Here is a 13,647-nt window from a genome sequence, read left to right as displayed (position 1 = left end):
GCCAAATCTTAGTTTCATGCCCCAAGTGGAATTAAAAAAATCAAATATACAGATCAATAGAGAAAAGCAAGAACAAAAGGACATGTTCATGAATTTCTATAAGACATTTCATCACTAGAAATATAACATCTCAAATTCCAAATAGAAAAATATGGTAACTTCAAATTGTGAAGAAGATTAACCATGATATAAGACCTCCATCTTATTGTTCCACCTAAATTCTATACCACTTCATGACATTTCATTATATATTAATTTCCGTTGATCTTTTAAAGGGATTATTGGGAACAATCCTTGTTATGCATTTTATTATGGATATGTCTTAATAAATTCAAATCATCTAAAGATCTATGATCAACTATTCACTAAAAACGACGGAACTCGACCATGAGGACGGGTATGTATTCACATTGGTCCACTTATTTACAAATAGAAAACTATTGACACATTGTAAATAATATCATTGTCTTAACACTTGCATGTAGTACTATATATAACAATGATAAGAGCCACGTACCCAAGTTATGGCATTTTCTTCGTCAAAAGTGTTCCCCGTGAACGAACTGGGCCCCTACATGAATGATGGCATCATTGTAAATCCTATGGTATATTTGATGCATTGATATGTGAATGTTTTCTTGCTACCCTAGCAAATAGTCCCTTCACTTTTGTTTTGGTATTTCATTTGGGACAATAGAATATTAAACTAAACACTTCTTTTTGTGCGCCTAGATTCTCATGAACTATGAATTTTGCACTATCCAAGGGCTAGTATGGTCGATACCTCAAGTAAAAAAGGAAGTAAATATTTATGGAATATGCTCATTAAAATCATGGTAAACAAGGTAGACATTTAATTACTAAATATTCTTTCGAATAATGCTAAATATTAACTCCATTTTAAAAATATTATTCATAAGATGGACATATAATTATTGAAATATTTAGGTAGAAATTAATGATAACAATCTCACCGAGGAAATTTATATATTGGAGGCATTAATTTATGAGATATCCAAATTCAAGAACTTTAAATGCTCAATTCGATAGATATTGTAAATGGATTGTGCGGACCACTCTCTTTTTAGGAATATCTTTTTGTGGTTGTATCCTATTAAATTCAGATCATCTAAAGATCTAGCACAAATAATGCAACCAAAACACTAGAAATCGTCCATGAGAATTGTTGACCCACCAAACAGAAAACAATAGAGTATTTTTAATAGGTTTACAACAAAAATCAACCTACACAATGTAAATAATAGTATTTTTAACACATGCATGCAGTATTGGGGTGAATTTGGTAAGATGAATCAAACCTACTGTAAAATTTGTAAACTATAACAAATAACTTTCAAATAAATTTAAAATACTCCCAACTAAAGTTCGTGAATCTAGACAGCTTACCAGTTAAAACTCGTCCGAGACAAATCGAGATTGAAGTCTTTAAAATTCCCAAGAAGATCTTTGAGAGAATCTATAAAGAACAACACTTGCATAATGTTTAAAAAGGCAATAAATTTCCATATGTACGGATCTACTCGGAGTCAGAAATTTGCACCTTCCTCTTCGCGATGGAAATAGATAGATAGATATAGAGAGGGTGGAAGGGAGGGTGAGAGACAGAGTTTACGTAAGGGAGAGAGAGCAATGTGCAAGAAAATAAGGAACTATCTGTATATATATACTCATGAAATGCATGTATACTCATTAAAAACATATGTATTTACGCATTAAAAGCATATGTATTTACTCACGAAAAAGCATATACATATATATATATATATGTACTCATTAAAAGCATCATTAATAAGGTAGAAATTTAATAAAAAAATATTCCTTGGAAGAAAATTAATGATTATATTCATTAAAAGCAAGGTCGTTTATAAGATAGACATTTAATTATGAAAATATTTTAGTAAACATTAAATGATAATAATTTCATTAAAAACTTTATATATTGGCGACATTAATTTAATAGGGATCCCAATTCATGAACTATAAATGTTCAAATATAGGTGTTGTAAAGGGATTAATTGTGGGCTCACCCTTATTCTATATTTGGGGTGGGGATGTATCCTATTATATCCAAATCGTCTAATGACCAGTCACCAACAATTCATTTGAAACACCATAACTCAGTTGTGAAGATTCTTGAAATGTATTGGCGTCGGAACACTGATTTACCATAGAAAGCAACTCACACAATGTAAACAATTGTATTGTTGTAAAACATGCATGTACGAAATTATAGCACATGGATAGTACTTAATGAGCATGTACGAAATTCGTAGGTGTTACATAAACCTAATCACTCCTCACTAACCCCAACCCTTTTCACTATTTCACCCTCTCCTGATATAAACGAGAAAATGACGGCCGCTTTCCCTCCTCCCGCCGCCACCCCTCCACCCATAAACATTGCTCATATCTGCATTCTTACGTTCACCTCCCGATTGCCTCTACTTTCCATGCATGCACTCCTCCACCATGGTGGTCTCTCCCTATCTTTTTTTCTATCTCCCAGTTTGCACCCCTCCACCCACCGGCCATGCGAGGACGCCACCATTTCAATATCACTGAGATAGTGCAAAACCTAAAGATAAGAGGATTTCTTCTGATGGGTACCATCCTCGATGCAAGGAACATGAAGCGGAGTCCTTCATAGACAATTATGTTTGTTCTCGATTCTATCATGTATAGTTATAGTTTGTTTCTATCATCTCTTAATGTATTATGTGATCATGGTGGTACATCATCTTCAGATATGGCGCCAAGAAAACACCACGTATCCTTAGATCCATTTGTACTAAATCAGCGACAACTAATATGGAATGGGGGGAGTAAGAAAGAACAGGTTCCTAAACATGGAGAGGCTTCAGTGCTGAACTGGATGTTCCTTTGGTAGTGAACCAACTGAATGCACTGATGAATGACGAGAGGGGCAAAAGTATCATCGATCACTCTATTTTCATATATCAATTATGTTGGTTCATATATGAATGGGCCATCACTTATGTCTGTTCATGTATGTATGGTAAAAACCGAATGGTCAATTTATTATGTTGGTTCATATATAAATGTTATCTATTGCTTCATCTTGTTGATGAATGGGTGAGCTATATGGATGTAACATATGCAAAAGTCAATGGATGATTGTGATATATGGATGTAATATACGTGAATATGAATGAATGGATGGTTGAAAAGGATGGTCGTGATCGTTTGCGATGAGATCTACATCATGGATGTCATTCGACATTCCTCGTCTTCAATCTGTGAAAACTTGCAAGCATGTTATTTCATGTTTGTGATGAGAGATTCTCACATCAATGATATGCCATTGGCAATGAAGTTGTTTAACCATTTACAGCGTGGGATGGTTCTGTAGTTGTGTTTCTACCAATTGGCGGTAGAACGCTTGGGTTGACCTAAGTATTGTTGCCAAAAAGATTGGGCTAGAGTTGGCTAACTAGACATCAGTAACATGTCACACTAGTATGGCGTCAAGTTGGATTTACATGATGGCAAGGGTTTCACCACAAATCAAAGAGACGTTCAATGATGACATGGAAACCCTATGAATATACTTGGAATGTTGGATGATGATGTTGATGTCATGTTGAACATTTACATGTCGCCTATGTGCTTAAGGACAAAAGTGAGTGTCAACATGTCACCGTAGTATTTTGGTGGTGGATGAGCATCAACGATGGAAACCATTGTAACCATTCATCTTTATACTTTCTTTTAGTGATATCAATGATGGTGGCAGTAGTGAAGAGTTCCGTTCCCACATTTTTGTGAAGTATTTAGGCATGGATTAATGGTATGGTGGTATTGATCCCGTCCCTCAACAAAAAAGGGGCAGGCAAGAAGACTTGACGTTTCTATGTCCAAGGTAGTAAAAGTTCTTAGTCTACCAAACTTTGTTGAGTTTGATACAGCCTAACCCCATTAGTGTAATGTTTCATCCTCCATTGGAATTAACTCCTGATTTTGTACACCTTGTTCTTCCCCAATTAAGCAAGACACTGGTGAGGTTTTTTTTAAGATTGTACAATGACGATGAACCTTGCCGCAATAGAGGGAAACTTGCTTCCCCCTTTCGAGCAAAATTCACCCATTCTGCCGATGATTGGCTACATATGAACTTTGACCAACCATTAGATATGCAACCAGTAGTTAGAACATATGTACAATATATCAATGCAGAACCATCTACCATAGTATCTTCGTGCTTATCCAAATTAAATGATATGATATTATTTTATTCTATTTAAAATGTGAACAAGTATTGGCCCAAAAACTACTCGGCCAGTGTTGGCTAGGATTCTAAAATTTAGGTGATGCATTTAAAGTTTAAGTTTGTTTCATTATTTATTGGGTTTGTCTATACTTAAGCCGTATATAGTTAGCTACATTTTTTGCAAGCCCTTTTGGATATAGATCCACATTCTTTCAAAAACACCAAGATCTACAAATCATTATATTAAGATACGGACAAATATATTACAAGAGGGTGGTGTTAATGTGGGCACAAATGCTACACATACTAAACTCCATAGAAATACAAGAAAGGGCCTACATCCTCTGAAATACCACGGTGTTGTTTAGCTCTCCGTAGGCAGAAGTTAACCTAGATTTGCTTAACCACTCGGTTGTTATGATATCATTTTATAACCGATGACATGGCATTGTAGTCAAGCCATATGTAGTGAAGCATAAATGAGACTGCCAAGTTGAAGTCATGCCTTCCTCCATTGGAACGCAGTCATTGAGGCGGCACTGCGGGGAGTGTATCACAACATTATCTTTGAGAAGGCCAATTAGCCCTCAATTCCCTCAAGCCATTGAATAAGAACTCACATGCAAATATCTAGAAGTCTCAGGATGCTCTTCGCCGACTGTAGAATGCCCTTCGGTTGGAAGACCATAGTATCATCAAGACGGTCAAGTATCCAACAAGGGTCCTTTCAGGTGAACACATGAAGAATAGTGCCTCGATGGTGCCTAATTTTTTCAGATAAGGATTTCTCCTAACTACTTATGTGGTACCACAATGAAGGCATGGCACTATCATGAGCTTAATGAACCATTTTAGGTCCACTTATATAGCATCATATCTTCCATATCCACTTATATATCATCACATCTTCCATGTCCACTTAGGGATGCCTATTATGAAGTGAGATCTAAAATAGCAAGAAACGTTTGATAGTTGGGATGGACAACTTTCCCAAGGATGATTAATGTGTGTGTGTTACTCTACAATGTAGTAGTAACTGATTACCCTTTGAATAACTGCTTAATCAACCATGCCATGGACACGTTGGACTCAGCACATTTGTGGAATCTGGCTAACAATCTTTCCATACTAGAATTCGTTTTCCTTTCCTAAGAACTTAACAAGTATGTAAAATCACTTAAAATAGCTTAGAAGCATAAATTGACACCTTGGTTTTCCATTCCTCTCTTGAGCATTGTAGCCAAAGGCATTTGATGCACTTGGAATCATTGTCAAATGTTGGGTTGTAGAGGCCAAAATTTCTTAATGATTGTATCCTAGGTAACTAGAGATCACTCGCCCTTGCCACCATGCCCTATTTTGCACCAAAATCCCCTATGAGAGGTGTCGGTAGTACTTAATTAACTATGGATAGAGGTTCACCTAGATCATTTATAACTATGGCTGATGACATGGGTGTTTTCTCAAATATGACTCCTTGTCATTGGAGAGTATCAGAGCTTTCTAACTAGTCGGTAGATATGTGATCTTCTCCAAACATCATATGAATGTTTAGATGGAAAAGAAGACATTGAAATGGGTTGCCAATCTTTCTCAATGAATGAATGGTTAATGATAGATGTTTACATGATTGATGTCATACTCGGGTGTTCATAAAGCGGTGAATGACTACTAAGGAGGTATAGGGTGTGTTTGGTTCGGGAACGAAGTGTCATGGAATGGCATGGTTCCGTTCCATTGGAATGGAATGGTTCCATCTCTGTGTTTGGTATAATAATAGAGTGGAATGGAACGGTTCCGTCTCAGTGTTTGGTTGATGGAATGGAATGGAATGAAAATTGTTCAAATTGATAGTATGTTCAGTAGCATTTCATTTAAATTCCAAAATAACATCTTATTTGTAATTTGCTTCACAACATTTAGATAAATGACATAGTAGTCTATATATACGCAATCATATACGTATATTTACTGACATTACTGACAATATGTAAAAGGAAAGAACAAGCATGTACAAATTGACATCAAAATTTGTCATGAATGTCAACAAATATAGGCAAGAACAATTGCAATAGGCTGCCGCCTGAGCATTGGAAGCCGGCCACCGTTGCTCGCATATACGGCTGCTGCCTGAGCACTGGATGGAAGCGCCCCTCTTCCCGGCGTTGGCCACGCACTCGCCGGTGCAATCCATGTCGGCCGCCATGCTCTCCAACTGCCGTTCGAGCGTTGTACGCCACCGCTTGTCTTCCCGGCGTGAGCCCCGCACCCGCCGCCCCGCTGCCGGCCGTCTTCCTGGCCTTGGCCCCGCAGCCGCCGCCTCTGCTGTCACCCTTCTTGCCGGCGTCAGCCGTGCACCCGCCGCCCCACTGCTGCCGTCAGAGAACTGCACACTCGCCCCCGTCGCCTGCGCACCCCCCCCCCCCCGCCAGCCGATTCAGGAGGAGACAAGGGAGAGGGGATGGCGGCACGGATCCAGGAGAGGAGTGTCCGGCGGCGCAGATCCAGGGAGGGACCGGCCGGCGGCACGGATCGAGGGAGGGAGCAGATCGAGAATGCCTCGAGCGCGTGAGAGAGAGGGGGCTTAGTGCGAGAGGAGAGGAACGAGCGACGATTCTGTGTGGTCCGCTCGATTTGGAGAGACCGCTCAGTTCCAGATCTGAGCGGAATATTTGGTGGGTGGGAACGAGTGGGTTCCATCCCAGTTACAAACCAAACACTAGAACGTGGGTCAGGGACAGGTCCGACCCGTTACATTCCAGTTGGTTCCTGGAACCAAACACATGAATAATGTATGAGGAAAAGGATCATAACATAGGAATTCCTTGGGTCTCTTGGGATCGCAAGTAGTCATGCTAGGTAGGCACTCAGAGGAAAAAGGATGAAGGTTTAGGGAATACATGATCCTAACTTAACCAAGAGATTTTTCCTAGTTAGGGACCATGTTGATACCATATTGAAGATTGAACACTTGCCAGTGGAGAAGCTATCACTATATAAGGACCTAGAGCCCCATGCCAAAAGAAGAGACCATTCTCTGTCTCGGGGTCCTGAACTTAGGTAAGAGTACCATATTCTTAGTCTCCTATGCAATCCTCTTGGATTCTAAAGCCCCTTTCTATTAGCTCTACATGATCGTTTCCATGATCTAAACATTGGTGCCGAACTCATCGTAGACATCAAAAGCATTAAACTAAACATTACAACTTGGGGTATGGGTATCAAATCATTTCTATGATGTTCTTTGTGTAATTGGTGGTACCTTCCACATGCTATAGTAAGTTAGGCCCAAACCACCATTACCACACTAAAACCACCATTGTCATCTTACCCTTATATTGTCATGGCAACGGAACCCTTGAACTACACATCGCCACCATTATCTTACCAGGCTCACCTCTTTACTCTCACATTCTCCATACATAAAAGTTTTACCTTTTGTAAGATAGCCAAAATAATAATTATGCTTTCATACTAGCCATGATGAAGCCAATAATGAGGTAGACTACAATGGAACAAATATGGATTCTACGAAGGGCACATTTGGGTAAAAGGGCACTTAACATTGAAGATTTGCCGACCAAATCTCTGTCCTCGCTAGCTTGAGATTGAAATCATTGTTTCTTGGATGCCCATGCATGTGATCAGATGCGTCGCCACTAGTTCAAATCTAAAAATCAAGACTGTGGGAAAATGGTCAAGGGAGGCCAAGAGATGTGTGCTCTAAAATCTTACACTAGTTTAGGATGCTAGTAACAATACCACCTAGAGCAAAAAGTTGACTAGTTCTACTAGAGAGAAGAGGCAAAGGTCAAATTCGAAGACCTCAAGAAACTCCTACAATACAACCGGCAGTTGGCACCCATGGCATAATCAGAGTCATTCTCGCCATTTAATATCTGCCACTACCCGGGATGCCACCGCGGTCATGGCTACGGAAAGAGAGGAGCGGGGAAAGGCATAGTGGTTTTAGCACCCGGTCTACTATGTCAGTGAAGTGCTGACCCCATGCAAGAATCAGTACCCACACTACCAGAAAATCATGTACAACATGTTCATGGCAGCCCACAAGTTGCTCCACTACTTCCAAGCCAGCATCAAGACGTTAGTCAGCCATGCCCCAGCGAAGAAGGTGGCTAGCTCTTCCAAGAAATTCATGTGAGGGCATGCGGTCATCACGCAGCCCCACGAACATTGGTGGGCATGGATTCTTCTAGCCTCACGCCTCCCATGACACTGAAGAGATCGTCCGCAAGTGTGTCGGTTGTCAACAACTCACACAGAAGTCGCAGATGTAGGCCATCGCCCGCAAAACAATACCTCTGATATGGCCATTCGCTATATGGGGGCTGGACAGGGTGGGGCCCCTCGCGACAATTCCAGGCATCTTCAAGTTCCTTCTAGTCACCACTAACAAATTGACAAAGTGGATAGGGACCAAGACCGTTATGAATGTTGAGGCCTACACAAAGATCAAGTTCATCTCTAGCATCACACATAGATTGGGCGTGCCCCGAAATATCACTACTGACAACGGCACGGACTTCACAATAGACACATTCAAGGAATTCTTCCAAAATTGGAGAAGCCAAATAGACTAGTACTCAATCTCACACCTGCAGTCCAACAGACAGGTAGAGCGAGCCAACGGGCAAATCATGCAAGATCTGAAGCCTTGGTTCATCACCCTGATGCAAGTAAAAGTAAAATGGGTTGACGAGCTCCCATTCTTTCTCTGGAGCCTCTGAATGATGCCAAGCCACTCCATCGGCTACACACCTTTCTTTATAGTATATGGGGCAGAGGTCGTAGTATCTTCTGATATAGTGTACAACTCCCCGTGCATTGCATGGACAACGAGGATGCCACAGAAGAATCCAGGAAGGACAACATCAACGCCAAAGAAGAACCAGGCTCATTTCCTTCGATGACACAACCATCTAGCGGCAGAAGTTGTGCCAGTACCAAGGCGACTTGTCCAGGCTCGTGAGTTCAACAACAGCATCATTATCTCCACCTCGAGCAGAAGTCGTGGAAGAACAAGTTCTCATCCCCATGGAAGGGACCCTACATCATTCATGAAGCCCACAGCAATGGGGCCTACTACCATCGCAATTGAAAGAAAGGCCGGGTTATAATGCGTGCCTAGAATGTTGCTGAGCTACGTCTCTTTTATGCAGAAGTTGCCTTTAGCGATCATGTTTTTGAACGTATATGTTTTAGCTCGATCCAAATAAACTGGTCAAAAAAGGAATCATTACTACTCTCCCATGTCGATCTACTATCTCAATTGATAAATAAACAACGAACACCCTGGGATAGACCAAGAGGTGGAAACAAATGTAACTCTCTACTCACCTGGATTAGGGGTTGCATATTGTGCATAGCGGACCTCTCCACGACCAGCACAGAGGTTGCAGCATTCATTCCCTCTACTTGTCTGAACCCAGGGGCTACAATGCCATTACCGACCTCCCAGTGTCATCGACACATGGATCCATTAATGTAAGACATAACCACTGAAAATAACGGTGGTCCCCTCCCACAGGGCATAACCACGGGAAACCGGATACTAGAAATATTCTTGGTCATCCCGGCTCCTAACATAAACATAAAGACAAAGGACTTTAGGCAATATCGTAAGCTTGATCAGGAGCAAACCAAGTTTCACACTAATATTAAATTCAAGTGTGCTAAAAATGCACAAAACTGAATTTTTATGCGTGTAACCTAGGCCACAAAGGTCATTCTATCTTTTCAGGCTACTCCACGCCTACATCCAGGTCGCAGTTTGCCGCCACCATATTGACGGGATCCTTCACTTACTCGAAGAAGTCCAAAACTTGGCAGTCCTCGGGAAACGAAGTAGCGACGATCATCATGGAAATACCCGGATGATGCGCCTTAAGTAGTGAGAGGACAATTCGGGCTCCTTCAAAAGGTCCAGTATAGCCCACAAGCGAACTTCTACCATGCCCGGGTTCCACATTGACCCCAGTATCCGAATAAGGGCCTTTTCGAACTACTGCAACAAGAGTACAACCATACTCAATCTCTCCTCGCCAAAGACGATGTCCATCTCCGGCACACAAAAGGGAATAAAAATGCCCTAACATAAAAATTCTTGAGACAAATTGAGCAGGAGGAAACTTACAAACATTTCATAGCTTCAACAAGATTTTTAGCATGCACTTACATGTGGCTCCTCCAACTCTAGGGAAGCTTGTCGATCGACCTCATGCAAGGAAGCAGCTTCCGCAATGACTAATGTGCACTCTCAAGCCTCTGCAGTAGCCAGGTCAGTTCAGAGCGTCATGACGCACTGCTGGAGCACACCCTACGCACATCACTTCTCTTTGAGAAGGTCACAAAGGTTGGAAATATTGTTGTTGGACTCCGCTACAGACTTGGCATGGGAAACTACTCCAGACACGAACGGGCCTCTTTGAGATCGGCATCAGTAATAGAGCATATCATTGGCTTCTTTCCATGCTAGGCCTAACCATCGTAGCATTTCATAATACTGGTTTTCCACTACATCATAAAAAAGAAGATATCTATGTCATCTGCAAGCTTATCACATAATAAGTTAGCATAGGCAACTCTGGTGATAGATGGATCATCAATGGAGTCCTCCAAGATAGTGGTTTGGGACCTCCCTTCAACCAGTAACCGTCAAAGCTCTTCGGCCTCAGCTTTAAGCCGGTCCTTGCACTGACGCAGTACCTACGGAACCGAAACAAGTCAAAAATTCATGTCCAGGGATAACGATCAAATAAGACCTACAAGGCTTGGGGTCTAATGGGAATAGGAAGCACTACTCTAAGGGATTACCTCCATTCTGGGATGGATCTTTGCCCAAGTCTCTTGAAAGCATTTCCTAAGGCTCGGGCGCGCTTGCTGCTCTGTCATACATTGGCATCCATCTCCTCAAGAACGACATGACCATCAGCTTCCTCTTTAAGCATGAAGGAAGGGCTAGAGGATAGTGTGCCTGCATGACAGGTCTGTAGCTCTAATGACCCCTCCCCCCATAGTACTTATACCCACGGCATGGCAGCTCTGAAAGAGAACGTGTGACCGCCATCATAGGCAGTCTCTTTTCGTGCCTCCTGATAGGCGAGCGCTCTATGTGCCCCGTAGAGACCGCGGGCTCCAGGGCAAGACCGTTAACAAACTCCAAGGGGCTCATGACAGGGGAGACCACCTCCCAAAACAAAAGGAAAATAACCATTGGAATGGGCACCTACGGAGGCTCTCAGTTTGCCAGTTTCTTCTTTAGTCGAGGCGACTAGCAACAATGCTTCAGCATCACAACACCGGAGAAGAGAAGATGGCTTAAAATAATCACAAGAGCATACTCAGGTGGCGGTTTCTGTGCTCCGATGTTGGGACATTTTCGCAAAACGTCATAACAAAAAGGGATTGACACCTATGAATTCATCGCATGAGAAGGCGACATCGACGGGCACGTCTCCAATGCAACAACCGGCTTCAACAATGGGCACGCTACGACTTCTGGTCGGGGATCTAGAGCATTGACAGGCTGCGCCGGATGGGTCACCATGACCCACTTTTGAACCTCTGTTGGGATGATAGTCTGGGTCAACTAGACCGCCGATGACTCCCTTTGGGACGCCTTGTTTCTTGTGGCCAACAACAAAGTGTTCATCCTCTATGGTCCCTCTCGTGGTTTCTTCAAAGGTGTCATGGCCTGCGCAGGTTGCTGCTGCAGCATACATGCTAACATCGCTGATACCTCACGGCAAGGCTATGGGGCTCCAAAAATAGGCTTTGAAAGTTTGGGCATGAGGCAGAAATAACATATTAATCAATCGGCCGAAAGTGGTCAAGTAGTAAAGCAAGAAAATTGCACTGACCTTGCTTGGAGACTTACCCCAATGAAAGGGTTCTACCGTGACCTCTGGGAAGATCTCATCCATGGGCACGTGGGTCACAAAGTACATGTGTGACTTCAACTCAGATTGTGAGACCTTCTGGTCGTTGGGACGACAAGGGTCATTCCGAACTCTGTACTCATACATTGTGTGCTCCTTCCATGTCAGTGGCTAGATGTTCCTCTCTATCCACGTCTTTAAGATCTACATACATGTAATCCCTGCATCCTTGAGCTGGTAGACCACCTCCACCAACTTAGTGTTTTTCAAGGAGAGCTCGGTCGCCGAGCTCTAAGATTGTAGCTCCTGTGGCGGTTCATTTGTGAAAACATGCAAGCCCATCTCCGTATGTATCTTCGGGAGGTCTAAAGCATAAAACCAATCTCATTGCCATTGCTCTATCATCTGTGGCATTGGTAGCTTGAAGTATCCAGAGCCTGGACAAGGTTGAATGACCGCTCTGCCACAATCCGGAGTCTAGCCATTCTCCTTGTGAGGTGTCACCTCAAAGAAATAGCGCCGAAAGGCCAAAATGTGGGGTTGTTCCAAGAAAGCACTCACATGGGGTAATGAAAGAGGCAAGATGTAAAACCCTGTTTGGGGTGAGATGATGGAGTTGGCACCCATAGTAGGTCAAAATCCCTCGGACAAAGTTGTGTCAAGGCAGGGAGAGGCTACGACGGATGAAGGAAGTATGGACAGCCAGTTTCCAATGTTAAGGCTCCGGGACCCTGTCCAATGACTACATTGGTGAGCCATGACAAAACACTCCATTTGGGCAGAAGTCACCTTGCGACTAATCCCTATAGATGATTGAAGTTGGTCGTAGAAGACCTCCAGCTCCCCGGTCCCTTTTGCGACGCACCTGCCCAGGCCAGGGGAGGAGGCTAGAAACTTGAGGCTTCCTCCACTGCGATGCTCCCATGGCCAGCCGCCGCGTCAGTCCTGCTCATCCTGACCACCCTAGGTCTGTGCTTCTCCGCCGCAATGGAGGACGAATATTAGGAGAATTGGAGGAAGGAGATGTGCTATTTGCGCTTATCTCCATCGGTTTGTGAAGCCATGTACGGATGTGAACTGGCGGCATGATTCCTGAATATTGCACCAAAACAAGAAGCAACACGTGGAGCATTGGCTCGGAAGACAAGTGCAGAACTACCACTATCACGCAGTTTGGGCCTTGGCCCGTGGTCGAGAGCCTCTTCAGCGGCCCAACTGAGTGCTCCAATTTTTGACTCTTCTCTGACGTAGGGATGTTCTTGCGGGCCATGGACACAAGGGACTCGCTACTTCAAGTCGGGCGCGGCGAAGGTTGTGAACCTGGGGGCTATGGACCGAAGGCCCTGTGAGATCACCATGCCTAGAGACATTACGCTAAGCCCAAGAATTCTGAAGATTGGACTGGAAGGTCGCGCATCTGCAGAGCCCCAAGAATGCCTGAAGTTGTGCAAACGCTGGCGCTCAGGAAACATGAGGAGCCCACATGGGTTCTCGTCCCCC

This window comes from Triticum aestivum, chromosome 2B (genome assembly GCF_018294505.1).
Source record: "Triticum aestivum cultivar Chinese Spring chromosome 2B, IWGSC CS RefSeq v2.1, whole genome shotgun sequence".
Classification (NCBI taxonomy): Eukaryota; Viridiplantae; Streptophyta; class Magnoliopsida; order Poales; family Poaceae; genus Triticum; species Triticum aestivum.
Note: the sequence above shows the minus strand (reverse complement) of the source record.